Source organism: Bufo bufo, chromosome 4 (genome assembly GCF_905171765.1).
Source record: "Bufo bufo chromosome 4, aBufBuf1.1, whole genome shotgun sequence".
Taxonomy (NCBI): Eukaryota; Metazoa; Chordata; class Amphibia; order Anura; family Bufonidae; genus Bufo; species Bufo bufo.
In genome coordinates, this window is record NC_053392.1 from 966,813 (window position 1) to 988,941 (window position 22,129).

General features: G+C 48.3%; 1 protein-coding gene across 1 annotated transcript in view; it reads left to right on the top strand.

The window, feature by feature from the left end:
- The window catches only part of LOC120998378 (gastrula zinc finger protein XlCGF17.1-like), a 145,049-nt gene that overhangs the window by 98,049 nt on the left and 24,871 nt on the right, over positions 1-22,129 (top strand). The window lies entirely within an intron of this gene.

A 22,129-nucleotide genomic window follows, 5' to 3' on the forward strand; every position in this document is an offset into this window, starting at 1 on the left:
TGGACAGGAAGGAGATCAGCAGAAGAATATTAGACCTCACCTTGGAGATCATCTCCCTGCTGAGCGGAGAGGTAAACCTTTCTAGATTTCTCTCCTCTTTATTGTATTCTGGAGAATCCATCATAGGAAGTGATAGGAAGAGGCTCCTGGAGAACGGCCTCCAGACCTTCCAAGGGACGGAGAAGCTGAAGATCGGCCACCGCGGAGCCATGAGGAGGGAAGTAGGCAGGTTGTCCCCAGTGTGGCCTGGAGGGAGGATTTCTACCACTAGTCTGACATCTAGATGATACTAGAAGAAGGAGGCCTCCACTACGTCTAGAGGAAAGAAGGCTTCTCCACAACATAGAGGAGGAGTCTTTACTGTAAGAGCAGGGGGACTATGGAGCTCTCTGCCAGAGGGAGGGGGAGGGGGATTCTCTAGAAGAGTCCAGAAGGGGCTGGAGGGGAAGGATATTCCAGCTTCTAGGGACTAGATTACTGGAGATGGGGCCATGATCCCGGGAGGGATTCTGAGGGGAGATCTGGAGTCAGTGTCTCTCTCCATCCACAGGATTACACCCTAGTGAAGAAGACATTGGGGAGGACTCCCATCATCCAGGAGTCAGGAGGGTGGACCCCCATCACAGAGCCTCCCCCCCTGATACATGAGGAGAAGGTCCTAGAACTCACCCACAAGATGATGGAGCTGCTGACTGGAGAGGTGACCCTGCTGGGAATACTGGGAGGTTCTCCAGTAACAGCACTGGAGGGGTCTGGGTGATGACGGTGTCATTGTGTTGTCAGGTTCCTGTAAGGTGTCAGGATGTGGCGGTGTATTTCTCCCTGGAGGAGTGGGAGTATATAGAAGGACAGGAGGATCTGTACGAGGAGGCCATGATGGAGGAGCCCCGGCCTCTGACCGGTGAGTAAATGATCTCTCCTCGTCTGTCTTTGTTATTTATGGATGAAATAACTTTTCCATTTTTGTTTATATTTCTGGAAATGTTTTTGCTGTTTTTCACTTGTCCAGAAATGAGAAGAATTAGATACTATTCCATCTTCCCCGGTGTTGGCCGGCAGAGGGTTGTGCACACAAGTTCAATCAGGCGCTCGGAGTGCGATATTTCCATCCTGTTTCGGCCTCATGCACACGACCATATTTTTTCACGGTCCGCAAAACGGGGTCCGTAGGTCCGTGATCCGTGACCGTTTTTTCATCCGTGGGTCTTCCTTGATTTTTGGAGGATCCACGGACATGAAAATAAAGTCGTTTTGATGTCCGCCTGGCCGTGCAGAGCCAAACGGATCCGTCCTGATTTACAATGCAAGTCAATGGGGACGGATCCGTTTGACGTTGACACAATATGGTGCAATTGCAAACGGATCCGTCCCCCATTGACTTTCAATGTAAAGTCAGGAGTCCCTATTAATATACTATAGGATCAGAGTTTTCTCCAATCCGATGGTATATTTTAACTTGAAGCGTCCCCATCACCATGGGAACGCCTCTATGTTAGAATATACTATCAGATTTGAGTTAGATCGTGAAAACTCAGATCCGACAGTATATTCTAACACAGAGGCGTTCCCATGGTGATGGGGACGCTTCAAGTTAGAATATACTACGAACTGTGTACATGACTGCCCCCTGCTGCCTGGCAGCACCCGATCTCTTACAGGGGGCTGTGATCAGCACAATTAACCCCTCAGGTGCTGCACCTGAAGAGTTAACTGTGGGTATCATAGCCCCCTGTAAGAGATCAGGTGCTGCCAGGCAGGAGGGGGCAGACCCCCCCCTCCTTCCCCTGTATTACATTCATTGGTGGCCAGTCCGGCCTCACATCTCCCCCCCCCCCCCCTAATTAAAATCACGTTCCGAATCCCCCATCATTGGTGGCCAGTGCGGCCTCCCCTCTCCTTCCCCCAGTTAAAATCACGTTCCCCCCCTATCATTGGTGGCAGTGGAGAGTTCCGATCGGAGTACTAGTTTAATCGCTGGGGCTCCGATCGGTAACCATGGCAACCAGGACGCTACTGCAGTCCTGGTTGCCATGGTTACTTAGCAATTTTTAGAAGCATTATACTTACCTGCTGCGATGTCTGTGACCGGCCAGCGCTCCTCCTACTGGTAAGTGACAGGTCTATGCGGCGCATTGCTTAATGACCTGTCACTTACCAGTAGGAGGAGCGCCCGGCCGGTCACAGACATCGCAGCAGGTAAGTATGATGCTTCTAAAAATTGCTAAGTAACCATGGCAACCAGGACTGCAGTAGCGTCCTGGTTGCCATGGTTACCGATCGGAACCCCAGAGATTAAACTGGGACTCCGATCGGAACTCTCCACTGCCACCAATTATAGGGGGGGAACGTGATTTTAACTGGGGGAAGGAGAGGGGAGGCCGCACTGGCCACCAATGATGGGGGATAAGGAACGTGATTTTAACTGGGGGGGGGGGAGAGGGGAGGCCGCACTGGCACCTGAGGGGTTAATTGTGCGGATCACAGCCCCCTGTAAGAGATCGGGTGCTGCCAGGCAGCAGGGGGCAGTCATGTACACAGTTCGTAGTATATTCTAACTTGAAGCGTCCCCATCACTATAGGAACGCCTCTGTGTTAGAATATACTGTCGGATATGAGTTTTCACGAAGTGAAAACTCAGCTCTGAAAAAGCTTTTATGCAGACGGATCTGCGATCCGTCTGTGTGAAAGTAACCTACGGCCACGGATCACGGACGCGGATGCCAATCTTGTGTGCATCCGTGTTTTTTCACGGACTCATTGACTTGAATGGGTCCGTGAACCGTTGTCCGTCAAAAAAATAGGACAGGTCATATTTTTTTGACGGACAGGAAACACGGATCACGGCTGCGGATGAACAACGGTGCATTATCCGAGTTTTCAACGGACCCATTGAAAGTCAATGGGTCCACAGAAAATCACGGAAAACGGAACAACGGCCACGGATGCACACAACGGTCGTGTGCATGAGGCCTTCTGATGTGTGTGAAAAAAAACCTGAAGAACAATCTACATCTCCTGGAAACCATCAGGATGCAGCCGGATGTCGTAACTGATCGAAGTCGTGTGCAAAACCCTCAATCTTCTCCAGAACAGATCCTGACTGTGGCAGGTGCAGCGCTATGAAGTGCCTTTTGCGCTGTGGCATTAGAAGCATTCTGATATCTCTGACTTTTAGTCTAACCAGACTGTCTATTACTCTGTAATTACTCTAGAGCCGTTCTATGGAAACAGTAGGTTTAAAGAGCAACCAAATGCTTGAAATAACTTCTTTATTAACTTCAACGTTTCTTCATATATAACACTGCCGCCTCCGCAGCAGATAGTCCATGTACATAACACGTGTGAAAAGATATCACAAGATGGCGGTATGCATAAGATGGTTGTTCAAGTGTTCAATCTTGTCATTCATCATACAATGGTGGATATATTTCTCTCTTCAGTATCTGTACTGTCACTTTGAGTTATTTAAGCACTTTATGATCTCTCTGAGAGGTATATCTGAGGTCTAATAGTTCACTTGCTCTACTTGGTCTGCAGTTTTCTCTATACAATTGCTTATGATCTGGTATCAGCAGTTCGCATTTGTATGCAATTTGTGGAACTGTGATATTTGGATTGTATGATTGTATGGCTCAGTAGTTTGTATGGTGGAACTGTAAGTAAACACACATATAACTGGTTCAGTATACAGTTCTAATCACTATATTAACAGTAGGAACATTATATAACTTTTAAATATCTATTTTGGCCTCTCTGCTTCCATAACACACAGCTCTTAGTGGAGTGAATGTCTGTTCAGCTTCTCTCCTCTGTGTAATGATTCCAGCAGCTCCTGCTAGGGGAATTTCCCATACAGGCTGTGTGTGAGGCTGGCTGTGATTGGTCAAAACACTTGCTATGTGTGAGGCTGGCTGTGACTTCAGCCTAGCAACAGTTTAACTCTATGCTTTCTGTTGTTTATGCTGTGTCATTGAGCTTACCTTCTAATATATTATGCTTCCATTTCATCTTCCATCTGATGGCGCTGTGCCTCTATTTCATCTTCCATCTGATGGCGCTGTGCCTCCATTTCAGCTTCCATCTTATGGCGCTGTGCCTCCATTTCAGCTTCCATCTTATGGCGCTGTGCCTCCATTTCAGCTTCCATCTGATGGCGCTGTGCCTCCATTTCAGCTTCCATCTGATGGCGCTGTGCCTCCATTTCAGCTTCCATCTGATGGCGCTGTGCCTCCATTTCAGCTTCCATCTGATGGCGCTGTGCCTCCATTTCAGCTTCCATCTGATGGCGCTGTGCCTCCATTTCAGCTTCCATCTGATGGCGCTGTGCCTCCATTTCAGCTTCCATCTGATGGTGCTGTGCCTCCATTTCAGCTTCCAACTGATGGCGCTGTGCCTCCATTTCAGCTTCCATCTGATGGCGCTGTGCCTCCATTTCAGCTTCCATCTGATGGTGCTGTGCTTCCATTTCAGCTTCCATCTGATGGCGCTGTGCCTCCATTTCAGCTTCCATCTGATGGCGCTGTGCCTCCATTTCAGCTTCGATCTGATGGCGCTGTGCCTCCATTTCAGCTTCCATCTGATGGCGCTGTGCCTCCATTTCAGCTTCCATCTGATGGCGCTGTGCTTCCATTTCAGCTTCCATCTGATGGCGCTGTGCCTCCATTTCAGCTTCCATCTGATGGTGCTGTGCCTCCATTTCAGCTTCCATCTGATGGCGCTGTGCCTCTATTTCAGCTTCCATCTGATGGTGCTGTGCTTCCATTTCAGCTTCCATCTGATGGCGCTGTGCTTCCATTTCAGCTTCCATCTGATGGCGCTGTGCCTCTATTTCACCTTCCATCTGATGGCGCTGTGCCTCTATTTCAGCTTCCATCTGATGGTGCTGTGCCTCCATTTCAGCTTCCATCTGATGGCGCTGTGCCTCCATTTCAGCTTCCATCTGATGGCGCTGTGCCTCTATTTCACCTTCCATCTGATGGCGCTGTGCCTCTATTTCAGCTTCCATCTGATGGTGCTGTGCCTCCATTTCAGCTTCCATCTGATGGCGCTGTGCCTCTATTTCACCTTCCATCTGATGGCGCTGTGCCTCTATTTCAGCTTCCATCTGATGGTGCTGTGCCTCCATTTCAGCTCCCATCTGATGGCGCTGTGCCTCTATTTCAGCTTCCATCTGATGGCGTTGTGAATCCTTTTCAGCTTCCATTTCAGCCATCAGTTGGCGCTGCGCTCCGATGGCAGCTTCCATCTCAATTTCTGCTTTCTTGACAGCAAGTTGTTCAGCTAATTCCTTTCTTTTGGCTGACGTACTTGAGGACTCTGATATGTGGGCGGCACTTCTGCTAGTGAAGGAAGTCACACTTGAGATTGTGGTACCACCTAAGGACCTAGCAGCTCGTTCATCCTACTTCTTGTGATATTGAGTATATGGGACGGCTCACCCTATATCAGGATTGATACGGTGCTCCAACTAAAATTGATGCACCCAAATCAATAAAATCAAGAGGTTACAGGAAAGAATACAGAAGGGCACTCAACAATCAGTCACACCGAAACAGAGGAATCTGAAATGATCCGAGTTATTAAACATATGTCTATAAACATGCGATAATCATAGCCTAAAACGGAATGTCATAAAACAAAATAACATAAAACCAACAGGTAAGACAATAAATGGATAATATGCCCTAAAATGTCCAATACCGCTTGAAAACCGCCACTGAGGAATGTAAACGTCAATAACACATCCAACCTTGGATCATATATCGTGTGCACACAAAGACTTTCGCTATGAGGTATCGTAAGCTGGAGTTACAATATAGGTACCTGCAAAATCGTATGTTTGGAATCAGTCCATGCTAAAATAATTTGTGACGTCCCACGTTTTCCTGTAATAGCATCATCGACAAAGCAGCAATATTCGGAAAAATAGTGTACATAGAATCTGTACTTATCTTTCTGCGTAAGGACTTTTATACGGCCATCCGCTGCAGCGGGGACAGGACTCCTCTCGGGGACAGGACTCCTCTCGGGGACAGGACTCCTCTCAGGGACAGGGCTCCTCTCGGGGACAGGACTCCTCTCGGGGACAGGACTCCTCTCGGGGACAGGACTCCTCTCGGGGACAGGACTCCTCTCAGGTACAGGGCTCCTCTCGGGGACAGGACTCCTCTCGGGGACAGGACTCCTCTCGGGGACAGGACTCGTCTCGGGGACAGGACTCGTCTCGGGGACAGGACTCGTCTCGGGGACAGGACTCGTCTCGGGGACAGGACTCGTCTCAGGGACAGGGCTCGTCTCAGGTACAGGGCTCCTCTCAGGTACAGGGCTCCTCTCAGGGACAGGACTCGTCTCAGGGACAGGGCTCCTCTCGGGGACAGGGCTCCTCTCGGGGACAGGACTCGTCTCGGGGACAGGACTCGTCTCGGGGACAGGACTCGTCTCAGGGACAGGACTCGTCTCAGGGACAGGGCTCGTCTCGGGGTAATTTCCATATGTATCAAATCGTTTTTTTTACACAATAAAAGCACACAGAGCTATGGGGACTGGGTATTGTGGATGTGCTAGCGGCCATCTAGCAGCCCATGTCCTCAGCTCTGTACACAAAATCCCGGTGACAGGTTCCATTTAACCAATAGTTCACTTGCTCTATACAATGGCTTCTCATCTGGTATCAGCAGTTTGTATGCAATTTGTGGAACTGTGATAGAAACATAGAATGTGTTGGCAGATAAGAACCATTTGGCCCATCTAGTCTGCCCAATATACTGAGTACTATGGATAGCCCCCGGCCCTATCTTATATGAAGGATGGCCTTATGCCTATCCCATGCATGCTTAACCCCCTCCACTGTATTTGCAGCTACCACTTCTGCAGGAAGGCTATTCCATGCATCCACTACTCTCTCAGTAAAGTAATACTTCCTGATATTACTTTTAACCCTTTGCCCCTCTAATTTAACACTATGTCCTCTTGTAGCAGTTTTTCTTCTTGTAAATCTTCTCTCCTCTTTTCCCTTGTTGATTCCCTTTATGTATTTAGCAGTTTCTCTCATGTGATATAACCAGTTCAGTATACACCGCGCTGGTACGGTATTACACTGCGCTGGTACGGTATTACACTGCGGTGTTTCCACAAAGAAGTAGAAAGTGTACATGAGGTTTGTCTCATTCCCTGCGCTGGTACGGTATTACACTGCAGTGTAAGAAGAAAGTGTACATGAGGTTTGTCTGATCTCAGTTATTGCGCTGGTACGGTATTACACTGCGGTGGTACGGTATTACACTGCAGTGTAAGAAGAAAGTGTACATGAGGTTTGTCTGATCTCAGTTATTGCGCTGGTACGGTATTACACTGTGGTGTAAGAAGGAAGTGTACATGACGCTTCTCTGATCTCATTCACTGCGCTGGTACGGTATTACACTGCGGTGTAAGAAGGAAGTGTACATGAGGTTTGTCTGATCTCAGTCACTGCGCTGGTACGGTATTACACTGCGCTGGTACGGTATTACACTGCGCTGGTACGGTATTACACTGCGGTGTAAGAAGAAAGTGTACATGAGGTTTGTCTGATCTCAGTTATTGCGCTGGTACGGTATTACACTGTGGTGTAAGAAGGAAGTGTACATGACGCTTCTCTGATCTCATTCACTGCGCTGGTACGGTATTACACTGCGGTGTAAGAAGGAAGTGTACATGAGGTTTGTCTGATCTCAGTCACTGCGCTGGTACGGTATTACACTGCGCTGGTACGGTATTACACTGTGCTGGTACGGTATTACACTGCAGTGTAAGTAGAAAGTGTACATGAGGTTTGTCTGATCTCAGTCACTGCGCTGGTACGGTATTACACTGCGCTGGTACGGTATTACACTGCGGTGTTTCCACACGAAAGTAGAAAGTGTACATGCGGTTTGTCTGATCTCAGTCACTGCGCTGGTACGGTATTACACTGCACTGGTACGGTATTACACTGCAGTGTAAGAAGAAAGTGTACATGAGGTTTGTCTGATCTCAGTCACTGCGCTGGTACGGTATTACACTGCGGTGTTTCCACACGGAAGTAGAAAGTGTACATGCGGTTTGTCTGATCTCAGTCACTGCGCTGGTACGGTATTACACTGCGCTGGTACGGTATTACACTGCGGTGTAAGAAGAAAGTGTACATGAGGTTTGTCTGATCTCAGTTATTGCGCTGGTACGGTATTACACTGCGGTGTTTCCACACGGAAGAAAACACGTGTAATCCGCGTGGTGTGTAGCCGTAATGTACTGAACCACTTGGCTGCAGCAGCGGAAGCAAACATCCTGCTGCCAGTGTTATATATTTCTGGACTCCCCGTGGACCACGCTCATATAACGCAGTCCTTCACATCCACGTGGTTGCACAATGCTTTAGGAAATTAGTGAATTAGGCCTCACGCACACCACCGTATTCTAGATCCACATCTGTTCCACATCTGTTTTTTGTGGCTTTTATATAAACCCATTCATTTCTAAAAAGCAGACAACATATTGATGTCATCCGTGTTCTGTCCGCATCCGTGTGTCCGTCCTATTCTTGTCTGTATAGCCAGACAGCAGCCGTTTGTAGAAATAGGACTGAGAGGAATGTGGATTGCACGCGGCCGAGCGCTGACTGCAGAGCGGATACTGCAGGATGTTATTGGGTGCAGCCGATGTCCTGGGTGGTGAGGATGGATGCGGCCACCATCAGTGGTAGAGCATCACCACTGCACTCTTGTCGGTATGGGGAAAGTAAAAAACTCTTTATTACAAGTCCTCCATATAATATACTGCAAATGGAAAGTAACGTTGGCTTTTACAGTGACTGTAGTTCTGACGTTCCGGTCCCAGAGTCACTAGAAGAAGTCTGGAAACAACATGAGAAGAAGTCCACATCGACCCATCTCATTATAAAATAGTGACTACCACAGCATTATCAGACACTTTGGTCCTATTATCTCCAAATAGCTGTCTGCACAAGACTTGCGGTAAATGGGCCCCTTGGATGTCCTTAGTGGAGCCCATCAGGGCTATCCATTATCCACTTTACTTTTCAACCTGGCCCTGGATCCCTTGCTTTACTATCTCTGCTCTCCCCATCCTGCAGAGTCATCATATCCACTATGTTACAATATCTCTGTTTCAGCCTTCACAGACAATATCCTGTGGATTATTACATTTCTGGAATCCACTTTATTATCACTGATGCCGACTCTACGACCGCTGGGAGGGTTGTCTGGTTATCCTATTAACTGGGACAAATCGGAAGTGTCCAGCAAGGCCAGGTTGGTCTATCACCTTTCCATTACTCCGGGAACACCGTAACAGCAAAACCCATAAAACTATATAAATGTGGTATCACTGTAATTGTACTGACCGGAGAATGGAGGGAAAGGGTCAGTTTTATCTCATAGGGAACGCTGTAATTACAAAACCCATAAAACTATATAAATGTGGTATCACTGTAATCGTACTGACCGGAGAATGAAGAGAACAGGTCAGTTTTATCTCATAGGGAACGCTGTAAACAAAACCCATAAAACTATATAAATGTGGTATCACTGTAATCGTACTGACCGGAGAATGAAGAGAACAGGTCAGTTTTATCTCATAGGGAACGCTGTAACAACAAAACCCATAAACCTATATAAATGTGGTATCACTGTAATCGTACTGACCGGAGAATGAAGAGAACAGGTCAGTTTTATCTCATAGGGAACACAGTAAACATAACCCATAAAACTATATAAATGTGGAATCACTGTAATCGTACTGACCGGAGAATGAAGAGAACAGATCAGTTTTATCTCATAGGGAACGCTGTAAAAACAAAACCCATAAAACTATATAAATGTGGTATCACTGTAATCGTACTGACCCGGAGAATGAGGGAACAGGTCAGTTTTATCTCATAGGGAACACTGTAAAAACAAAACCCATAAAACTATATAAATGTGGTATCACTGTAATCGTACTGACCGGAGAATGAAGGGAACAGGTCAGTTTTATCTCATAGGAAACGCCATAACAACAAAACCCATAAAACTATATAAATGTGGTATCGCTGTAATCGTACTGACCCGGAGAATGAAGAGAACAGGTCAGTTTTATCTCATAGGGAACACTGTAAAAACAAAACCCATAAAACTATATAAATGTGGTATCACTGTAATCGTACTGACCCGGAGAATGAAGAGAACAGGTCAGTTGTATCTCATAGGGAACACTGTAAATACAAAACCCATAAAACTATATAAATGTGGTATCTCTGTAATCGTACTGACCTGGAGAATGAAGAGAACAGGTCAGTTTTATCTCATAGGGAACGCTGTAAAAACAAAACCCATAAAACTATATAAATGTGGTATCACTGTAATCGTACTGACCCGGAGAATGAAGAGAACAGGTCAGTTGTATCTCATAGGGAACACTGTAAATACAAAACCCATAAAACTATATAAATGTGGTATCTCTGTAATCGTACTGACCCGGAGAATGAAGAGAACAGGTCAGTTGTATCTCATAGGGAACACTGTAAATACAAAACCCATAAAACTATATAAATGTGGTATCACTGTAATTGTACTGACCGGAGAATGAAGAGAACAGGTCAGTTTTATCTCATAGGGAACGCTGTAAAAACAAAACCCATAAAACTATATAAATGTGGTATCCCTGTAATCGTACTGACCCGGAGAATGAAGAGAACAGGTCAGTTTTATCTCATAGGGAACGCTGTAAAAACAAAACCCATAAAACTGTATAAATGTGGTATCACTGTAATCGTACTGACCCGGAGAATGAAGGGAACAGGTCAGTTTTATCTGATAGGGAACGCTGTAAAAACAAAACCCATAAAACTATATAAATGTGGTATCATTGTAATCGTACTGACCCCGAGAATGAGGGGAACAGGTCAGTTTTATCTCATAGGAAACGCCATAACAACAAAACCCATAAAACTATATAAATGTGGTATCTGTCATGGTCTTACCTGCTTGCTGCTCTCCTTCGTTTGACATGTGCTGGCGGCCATCTTGGGTCCTGGGTTTCTTGTAGCCTTCCACCCTGCGGCTCCTCCTTCCCCTGGGAGGAGCTGGATGCCTAGCTCATATATATAGGAGGTCTGTGGCTTCAGTTCCTTGCTTGGTCCTCTTGTGTTCACATGCTTCTAAGACTGCTGCTGCTTCTGGTTCCTGATCCTGGCTTCGTCCGACTACCCTGCTGGTTCCTGATCCTGGCTTCGTCTGACTACCCTGCTGGTTCCTGATCCTGGCTTCGTCTGACTACCCTGCTGGTTCCTGATCCTGGCTTCGTCTGACTACCCTTCTGGTTCCTGACCTCTGGCTTCGCAAAGACTCTGCTCGGTTTCACCATCCGTTTGGACTTTTGCTTTACAGCTTTATTTTCAATAAAGCCTTCTTATTTTCACTTATCTCTTGTCGTACGTCTGGTTCATGGTTCCGTGACATTAGGACCAAGCCATGAATTCTGACGGTACAGGGCCATCCTCGCTACCCACGCTGGTTGCCAGACTTGATCAGCAGGATCACCTGTTGGGTCGGTTCGCTGTGGCGTTGCAAACCCTGCTTGAACGCACGGCTCATTTCGCTCCCGTTGCCGATGGGTCGGTTGTCGCTCCTGGGCTCGCTCCTACTGCCGCTCCGGTTGTTGCGCCAGAGTCTACCCCGACACCTGTTGTTGCGCCTGCGGTGTTTCGGGGTATGACCGGTTCTGCCCCTCTTCCACAGCGCTTTGGGGGAGAGCCAACTCAGTGCCGAGGTTTCCTTAACCAGGTGGGCATTTATTTCGAGTTGCTGCCACATGCCTTTCCTACTGAGAGATCAAAGGTGGGCTTCTTGATCTCGCTGCTCTCGGACAAGGCCTTGGCCTGGGCCAGCCCTTTATGGGAGAACAACAATCCGGTGGTTGCCGAGTTTTCCGGTTTTGTTGCTTCTCTTCGGAAGGTATTCGATGTGCCGGCTCGTGCTGCCTCTGCTGCGAAGCTCCTTATGTCCATCAGACAGGGTTCACGATCCGTAGCTGAATACGCCATTGAGTTTCGTACCCTGGCAGCAGAGGTGGGCTGGAATAATGAGGCTCTGGTCGCTGCTTTCTCTCATGGTCTCTCGGATGCCTTGAAGGATGAGGTTGCAGCTAAGGACCTACCAGTTGAGCTCGAGTCTCTTATTTCTTTCCTGATTTTGATTGACACCAGACTCAGGGAGAGACCTTCCTTCAAGGAGAACCTGCGGAGGTCTTCTAACAGATTGGTGCCTACGTTTGCTGTCCCACCCGTGCCTCCCTCTCCTCCCACGCCTCCTGGGGATGACTTGTCTGGGGGTGAACCCATGCAGCTGGGGTTTGCTCGCCTGTCCGAGGGGGAGAGGGCACTCCGGAGACGCGAGGGCCGATGCATGTACTGTGGTCTCGGTGGGCATTTTCGGTTGGCATGTCCGAACCGTCCGGGAAACGCTCGTACCCTGAGATCCTGTCGGGGGCAGATCTTGGGTGGAGTCTCCTCGTCCCCGGTTTCCCGTGTTGACAAACCACTGATCACTGTTGTCCTCTCCTGGGTCGGGGGCTCGGTGACGACCCAGGCGTTGGTGGACTCTGGTGCTGGTGGTTTGTTCATTGATAGTGTGTTCGCTGCCGCCAATTCCATTCCTCTGCAGGCTCGAGGTTCCCCACTGGCTCTTGAGGCGATAGACGGCAGACCCCTTCTGCCGCCACACGTGACTCATGAGACCCTTCCAGTGGGGATAGCCATTGGTGCCGTTCACAGAGAGTCGGTCTGCCTCCAGGTTATTTCGTCTCCACACTACTCGGTGGTCTTGGGGTACCCCTGGCTCCAGAAGCATAATCCGACTTTCGATTGGAGATCGGTCGAGATCCTCTCGTGGTCACCGCAGTGTGGGGCTAGTTGCATCCATGGGTCTGTCAAGTTGCTGTGTACTTCCTCGGACTCTCTGTTGCCTCCTGAATACGAGGAGTACCGGGATGTATTCGATAAGGTGCGCGCGGTTGCCCTACCTCCGCACCGCCCATACGATTGTGCCATAGAGTTACAATCTGGTGCCGTTCCTCCTCGTGGCAAAGTCTATCCACTGTCGGTAGCGGAGAATGAGGCCATGGAGGAGTACGTGAGGGAGGCGCTTTCACGCGGACACATTCGCAAATCTTCATCCCCGGCAGGGGCTGGATTTTTCTTTGTGAAAAAGAAGGGCGGTGAGTTGAGGCCTTGCATCGATTACAGGGGTCTCAATCGCATCACGATCAAGAACGCTTACCCGATACCCTTGATTTCCGAGCTGTTCGATCGCCTTAAAGGGGCCACGGTCTTTACCAAACTCGACCTGAGGGCGGCATATAACCTGGTAAGGATCAAGGCGGGCGATGAGTGGAAGACCGCGTTTAACACCAGGACCGGTCATTACGAATCCTTGGTTATGCCCTTTGGGTTGTGCAATGCGCCCGCAGTCTTTCAGGAATTCATCAACGATGTTTTCCGTGACCTGTTGCAGCAGTGTGTGGTAGTCTATTTGGATGACATCTTGGTATATTCTGAATCCATGGAGGCCCACATTCTGGATGTCAGACGAGTGTTGCAACGGTTACGAGAGAACAAGCTGTTCGGTAAGCTTGAGAAATGCGAATTTCACCGATCCCAGGTAACCTTCTTAGGTTACATCATTTCCGCTGAGGGGTTCTCCATGGATCCTGAGAAGGTTTCGGCTGTCTTACAGTGGCCCCAGCCCAGTGGTCTTCGTTCCCTGCAGCGCTTTTTGGGCTTCGCCAATTATTATCGGAAGTTCATCAGGGACTTTTCCATGCTGGCCAAGCCTCTCACGGATCTGACCAGGAAGGGCAGTAATTCCCAGGTCTGGCCGCTCGAGGCCATCCGAGCTTTTGAGGCCCTAAAGTCCGCCTTTGTGTCGGCTCCGATTCTGTCGCATCCCAACCCTGGGTTGCCCTTTGTCCTCGAGGTGGACGCGTCTGAGACGGGAGTAGGCGCCCTTCTGTCTCAGCGTAGAACACCAGAGGGTCCTCTGCTTCCTTGTGGGTTTTACTCCCGGAAACTGTCTTCCGCGGAGTGCAACTATCAGATTGGTGACAGGGAGTTATTGGCCATCGTGCAGGCCCTTAAAGAATGGAGGCACTTGCTCGAGGGTTCGGTGGTTCCGGTTCTCATCCTGACGGACCACAAGAATCTGACCTACCTTTCTGAGGCCAAGAGATTGACACCACGTCAGGCCAGATGGGCTCTGTTCTTGTCACGTTTTAATTACGTGGTCTCCTACCTACCCGGTTCCAAGAACATCAGGGCGGATGCCTTATCACGGCAGTACTCCGAGCTGTCCAGGGAGGAGTCGATTCCGACTTCGGTCATACCTCCGAATCAGATCCTGGCCGCCATTCGCACCAGCCTGACCTCTCCCCTGGGTGAGCAGATTTTGGCGGCTCAATCTGGTGCTCCCTCTGGGAGACCCAACGGCAGATGTTTTGTGCCTGAGGAGTTGCGCACTCGGTTGTTGCGAACCTACCATAACTCCAAGACCGCGGGGCATCCTGGAAAGAATCAGCTGTCCTGGGCTGTTTCACGTCTGTTCTGGTGGCCTTCCCTACGTTCCGACATCGCCGCATATGTAGCGGCATGCTCCGTTTGTGCCCAGAGTAAGTCCCCTCGGCACCTTCCGTTGGGCCTTCTGCAACCCATAGCCACCGGGGAGCGCCCATGGTCACACCTGGGGATGGATTTCATTGTGGACCTCCCTGCATCCCGAGGCCATACGGTCATTCTCATGATTGTGGATCGGTTTTCCAAAATGTGCCACTGTGTTCCTCTCAAGAAGTTACCCTCTGCACAAGAGTTGGCCACGATTTTTGCCAGGGAGGTCTTCCGGTTGCACGGTTTGCCTAAGGAGATTGTGTCGGATCGGGGGAGTCAGTTTGTGTCCAGGTTCTGGCGCGCCTTTTGCTCCCAGTTGGGGATTCATCTCTCCTTCTCCTCGGCCTACCACCCTCAGTCCAATGGGGCCGCAGAACGATCCAATCAGGCCTTGGAGCAATTCCTTCGTTGCTATGTCTCCGATCACCAAGACAATTGGGTTGACCTCCTGCCTTGGGCTGAGTTTGCCAGGAACACGGCGGTGAACTCTTCCTCTGGGACGTCTCCCTTCATGGCCAATTATGGGTTCCAACCTGCCGTGTTACCGGAGGTATTCTCTCCCCAGGATATTCCGGCTGTGGAGGATCACCTTTCCGTCCTACGTGCTTCTTGGGTACAGATCCAGAAGTCCCTTGAGGTCTCTGCGCAGCGCCAGAGACTCCAGGCTGATCGCAGACGAGCGCCTGCTCCTTCCTACCAGGTCGGAGACCGTGTATGGTTGTCCACCCGCAACCTCAACCTTCGAGTGCCCACTCCCAAGCTGGCGCCTCGCTTTGTTGGTCCCTTCCGAGTGCTTCGCAGGGTAAACCCGGTAGCCTATGCCCTTGCGCTTCCTCCTGGCATGCGGATCTCCAACGTGTTTCATGTCTCCCTGTTGAAGCCACTGGTGTGTAATCGTTTCACTTCCTCGGTTCCTCGGCCTCGTCCGGTCCAAGTGGGCAATCGTGAGGAATATGAGGTGAGCAATATCCTGGACTCACGCCTGGTCCGCGGTCGGTTGCAGTTTTTGGTCCATTGGCGTGGTTATGGTCCAGAGGAGCGTTCCTGGGTTCCCTCCGCAGATGTCCATGCTCCTGCCTTGCTCCGAGCCTTCCACGCACGCTTCCCTCAGAAACCGTTTTGTGCTCCGCGGAGGAGGGGCCCTTGAGGGGGAGGTACTGTCATGGTCTTACCTGCTTGCTGCTCTCCTTCGTTTGACATGTGCTGGCGGCCATCTTGGGTCCTGGGTTTCTTGTAGCCTTCCACCCTGCGGCTCCTCCTTCCCCTGGGAGGAGCTGGATGCCTAGCTCATATATATAGGAGGTCTGTGGCTTCAGTTCCTTGCTTGGTCCTCTTGTGTTCACATGCTTCTAAGACTGCTGCTGCTTCTGGTTCCTGATCCTGGCTTCGTCCGACTACCCTGCTGGTTCCTGATCCTGGCTTCGTCTGACTACCCTGCTGGTTCCTGATCCTGGCTTCGTCTGACTACCCTGCTGGTTCCTGATCCTGGCTTCGTCTGACTACCCTTCTGGTTCCTGACCTCTGGCTTCGCAAAGACTCTGCTCGGTTTCACCATCCGTTTGGACTTTTGCTTTACAGCTTTATTTTCAATAAAGCCTTCTTATTTTCACTTATCTCTTGTCGTACGTCTGGTTCATGGTTCCGTGACAGTATCTCTGTAATCGTACTGACCCGGAGAATGTAGAGAACAGGTCAGTTTTATCTCATAGGGAACAATGTAAACACAAAACCCATAAACTATATAAATGTGGTATCACTGTAATCGTACTGACCTGGAAAATGAAGAGAACAGGTCAGTTTTATCTCATAGGGAACACTGTAAAAACAAAACCCATAAAACTATATAAATGTGGTATCACTGTAATCGTACTGACCCGGAGAATGAAGAGAACAGGTCAGTTTTATCTCATAGGGAACGCTGTAAATACAAACCCCATAAAACTATATAAATGTGGTATCACTGTAATCGTACTGACCCGGAGAATGAAGAGAACAGGTCAGTTTTATCTCATAGGGAACACTGTAAACAAAACCCATAAAACTATATAAATGTGGTATCACTGTAATCGTACTGACCCGGAGAATGAAGAGAACAGGTCAGTTTTATCTCATAGGAAACACTGTAAAAACAAAACCCATAAAACTATATAAATGTGGTATCACTGTAATCGTACTGACCCGGAGAATGAAGGGAACAGGTCAGTTTTATCTCATAGGGAACACTGTAAAAACAAAACCCATAAAACTATATAAATGTGGTATCGCTGTAATCGTACTGACCGGAGAATGTAGAGAACAGGTCAGTTTTATCTCATAGGGAACAATGTAAACACAAAACCCATAAACTATATAAATGTGGTATCACTGTAATCGTACTGACCTGGAAAATGAAGAGAACAGGTCAGTTTTATCTCATAGGGAACACTGTAAAAACAAAACCCATAAAACTATATAAATGTGGCATCACTGTAATCGTACTGACCCGGAGAATGAAGAGAACAGGTCAGTTTTATCTCATAGGGAACGCTGTAAATACAAACCCCATAAAACTATATAAATGTGGTATCACTGTAATCGTACTGACCCGGAGAATGAAGAGAACAGGTCAGTTTTATCTCATAGGGAACACTGTAAACAAAACCCATAAAACTATATAAATGTGGTATCACTGTAATCGTACTGACCCGGAGAATGAAGAGAACAGGTCAGTTTTATCTCATAGGGAACACTGTAAAAACAAAACCCATAAAACTATATAAATGTGGTATCACTGTAATCGTACTGACCCGGAGAATGAAGGGAACAGGTCAGTTTTATCTCTTAGGGAACACAGTAAACATAACCCATAAAACTATATAAATGTGGTATCACTGTACTCGTACTGACCCGGAGAATGGAGAGAACAGGTCAGTTTTATCTCATAGGGAACGCTGTAAAAACAAAACCTATAAAACTATATAAATGTGGTATCACTGTAATCGTACTGACCTGGTGTCACGGATGGTGTACAGGAAACAAGATGATACAAATACAAACGATGACTCACTGGATCCACAACTAAGGAACAAAAAGGGAGACCCCTGCAATCGACCTGCCGCTCTCCCTTATTGCTCAGCCTATGCGACCACTCCAAAGGTGAATGGGCGCATATCCACGTACCTCGGCTATCTTAACCTGAAGGCCCTACAATAGTGAGGGGACACGACCACCGGCTCCCTACACAGACACGGAGGGAGTCAGGGTCACCTGGATCCAGACAACAGAAAATAATAAATACATAAACAGAACTTATCTGCAGACGACTGTGGAAAGGGAACTGGGAGCTGGGAGCTGAGAACAGCATGCACACACATTCCAGGAAGTTGTATTAGCCGCACCCTACTACCTTATGGGGAGGAATTTAAAGGAAGGTAATGAGTCTGACTGCATGACAGCTGAGATAGCCTAACGAGGTGAGGAACAGAAACCAAAACAAAGAAACTCAAGGAGGAGGAGGATCTGGACGGCTCCTGTCAGAGCTTCTCAGCTGTCTGGTTGTGACAGTACCCCTCCCTCTAGGAGTGGACTCCGGACACTCAGGGCCCACCTTCTCAGGATGGGACCTATGGAAAGCCCTGATGAGACGAGAGGACTTAATGTCCGTCACTGGGACCCACATCCTCTCCTCAGGACCATAACCCTCCCAATGAACGAGGTACTGGAGGGAACCGCGGACAAGACGAGAATCCACAATCCTAGATACCTGAAATTCAAGATTTCCATCAACAACAATCGGAGGAGGAGGCAAAGGCGAGGGTACAATCGGTTGAACATAAGGTTTCAATAAGGACTTATGGAAAACGTTATGGATCTTCCAAGTCTGAGGAAGATCAAGACGGTAGGCAACAGGATTGATGACAGACAGGATCTTGTAAGGCCCAATAAACCTAGGACCCAACTTCCAGGAGGGAACTTTCAATTTGATATTCTTGGTAGACAGCCACACCAAATCATCAACATTCAGGTCCGGACCAGGCACACGTCTCTTATCCGCCACACGCTTATATCTCTCACTCATGTTCTTTAGATTATCCTGAATCTTTTGCCAAATAGATGACAAAGAGGAGGATAATCTGTCCTCATCAGGCAAACCAGAAGAGCCCTCTCCAGAGAAAGTCCCAAACTGCGGATGAAACCCATATGCACCAAAAAATGGTGACTTATCAGAGGACTCCTGACGACGGTTATTTAAAGCAAACTCCGCAAGGGACAAAAAAGAACACCAATCCTCCTGATTCTCCGCCACAAAACAGCGCAGATATGTCTCCAGATTCTGATTGACACGCTCTGTCTGGCCATTCGACTGCGGATGGAAAGCAGAAGAGAATGACAAGCGAACCCCCAAGCGAGAACAGAAAGCCTTCCAGAATCTGGAAACAAACTGCGTGCCCCTATCAGAGACTATGTCTGAAGGAATCCCATGCAATTTGACAATGTGGTCAACAAATGCCTGCGCCAGCGTCTTAGCATTGGGCAAACCAGGAAAAGGGATAAAATGCACCATTTTGCTAAAACGGTCCACCACCACCAGAATCACAGACTTCCCCGAGGAACGAGGCAAGTCCGTTATGAAGTCCATGGACAGATGTGTCCAAGGACGGGAAGGAATGGGCAAAGGAAGGAGAGGACCTGATGGCCGTGAATGAGGGACCTTGGCACGAGCGCAAGTCTCGCAAGCTGCCACAAAACCCTCAACCGACTTACGAAGCGCAGGCCACCAGAATCTCCGAGCAATGAGATCCAGTGTGGCTCTTGTCCCCGGGTGCCCAGCAAGGACCGTATCGTGGTGTTCCTTTAAAAATCTTGTGTCTCAAAGCGAGAGGCACAAACAACCTCCCAGGAGGACAAAGATCAGGAGCTTCTGACTGGGCTGCCTGTACCTCTGCCTCCAATTCAGGAAAAAGGGCAGAGACCACCACACCTTCAGCCAAAATGGGACCCGGGTCTTCAAAATTCCCACCTCCCGGGAAACAACGTGATAGGGCATCTGCCTTCACATTCTTAACCCCAGGGCGGAACGTAACAACAAAATTAAACCTTGAAAAGAACAAAGACCATCTGGCCTGTCTCGGGTTCAGAGGCTTGGCTGACTCCAAGTAGGCCAGATTTTTATGATCAGTAAACACGGTAATAGGGTGTCTGGCTCCCTCTAGCCAATGGCGCCATTCCTCAAAAGCCAACTTGATGGCCAACAATTCCCTATCTCCCACATCATAATTTCTCTCTGCGGAGGAGAGCTTCTTTGAGAAAAAGGCACACGGTTGCCATTTGGCAGGAGAGGAACCCTGAGACAAGACCGCACCCACCCCTACCTCAGAAGCATCAACCTCAACTATGAAGGGTAACGAAACATCAGGTTGTACTAGGATGGGAGCGGAAGCAAAACTCTCCTTGATATTAGAAAAGACCTTACGCGCCTCGACCGACCAGGAAGAAAAATCTACCCCCTTTCTGGTCATATCAGTGAGTGGTTTAACAACAGAGGAATAATTCAAAATAAATTTCCTGTAATAATTAGCAAAGCCCAAAAAACGCATCAGCGCCTTCTGATTCTCAGGAAGCTCCCACTCAAGCACAGCGCAAACCTTCTCGGGGTCCATGCGAAAACCAGAAGCGGAAACAAGAAACCCCAGAAATTGGATCTCTGGAACCGCAAACACACATTTTTCCAGTTTCGCGTATAATTTATTCTCCCGCAGGATGAGTAAGACCTGACATAAGTGTTCCTTATGAGTCTTGAAATCAGGAGAAAAAATCAAAATGTCATCCAAATACACTAATACAAATTTTCCCATTAAATGATAAAAAATGCTGTTGACGAAATGCTGAAAAACGGCTGGGGCATTCATCAAACCAAAAGGCATAACTAAATTCTCAAAATGGCCCTCAGGGGTATTGAAAGCCGTCTTCCATTCGTCTCCTTCTCTGACCTTAACCAGGTTGTATGCCCCTCTTAGGTCTAATTTGGAAAAGACTTTCGCCCCAACAACCTGGTTAAACAAATCCGGAATTAGAGGAAGCGGATAAGGATCACGAATAGTGATACTGTTCAGCTCCCTGAAATCCAGACAAGGTCTTAAAGAACCATCTTTTTTCTTAACAAAGAAAAAACCAGCGGCAACAGGTGACTTCGAGGGTCGTATGTGTCCTTTTCTCAGACTCTCAGAGATATAAGCCCGCATAGCGACCCTCTCAGGTTGGGAAAGATTGTATAAACGAGATTTAGGCAGCTTGGCGCCTGGGATGAGATTAATAGGGCAATCGTACTCCCTGTGCGGAGGCAAACCCTGAACTCCACTCTCAGAGAAGACATCCAAAAATTCAGAGAGGAAAGGTGGTACAGTTTTAGTAGAAACCTCAGAAATAGATGTTATGAGGCAATTCTCTCTGCAAAAGTTACTCCAACCATTTATTTGCCTCGCTTGCCAATCAATGGTGGGGTTATGTTTAGTGAGCCAGGGTAGCCCCAACACTAGAGGAGTAGGCAAACCGCTAAGGACGAAACATGACACATCCTCAACATGAGCATCACTCACAATTAAACGGATATTGTGAACTATGCCCTTTAATGATTTCTGAGAAAGTGGAGCTGAATCAATAGAAAAAACAGGAATATCCTTTCCCAAAGTGCATACCTGGAAACCATGAGTTATTGCAAATTGGTTATCAATGAGGTTGACAGCTGCTCCACTATCCACAAAAATCTCACAAAAAATGCTCTTGCTCTCTAGCGCCACCCTAGCAGGCAGGACAAAACGGGAACTACAAGCAAACGGAAAACCTTCAATTTCCGCCTCAACCCTGCCAATAGTAACAGACGGAACATTCTTAAAAGATTTCTTCCTTTTTGTCTCTTTATTACTCCCAGAAAACTGCCTGAATCTCCTAGAGGGACAAACATTTGCCAGATGATTTATACCTCCACAACAAAAACAAACCCTCCCCTGCGGGCTGAATCCTCTATTGTCAGAGGCAATCAACCCCAGCTGCATGGGCTCCTGCTCAGAAGGGGCTGACAGCGACTGAGACCCCTGTGCACAGAATGACACCGCTGCACTGTCCCGGGACTGAGTATGACAGGAAGGAGAGATCTCTCCTCTCTCTCTAAGACGCCTGTCAATACGAACAGCCTGAGACATAGCAGAATTCAAGGAGGTAGGTCTTTCATGAAAGGCAAATGCATCTCTCAATCCCTCTGAAAGACCATAGCAAAATTGACTTCGGAGTGCAGCATCATTCCAACCCGTATCTGCTGCCCATCTCCGAAATTCTGAGCAGTATATCTCTGCGGATTGTTTACCCTGGCATAACAGACGTAGTCTAGACTCAGCCAGAGCAATACGATCCGGATCATCATATATCTGACCCAGGGCTAAAAAGAATTCATCCACTGAACGGAGGGGCCGTGCCCCCTCCGGC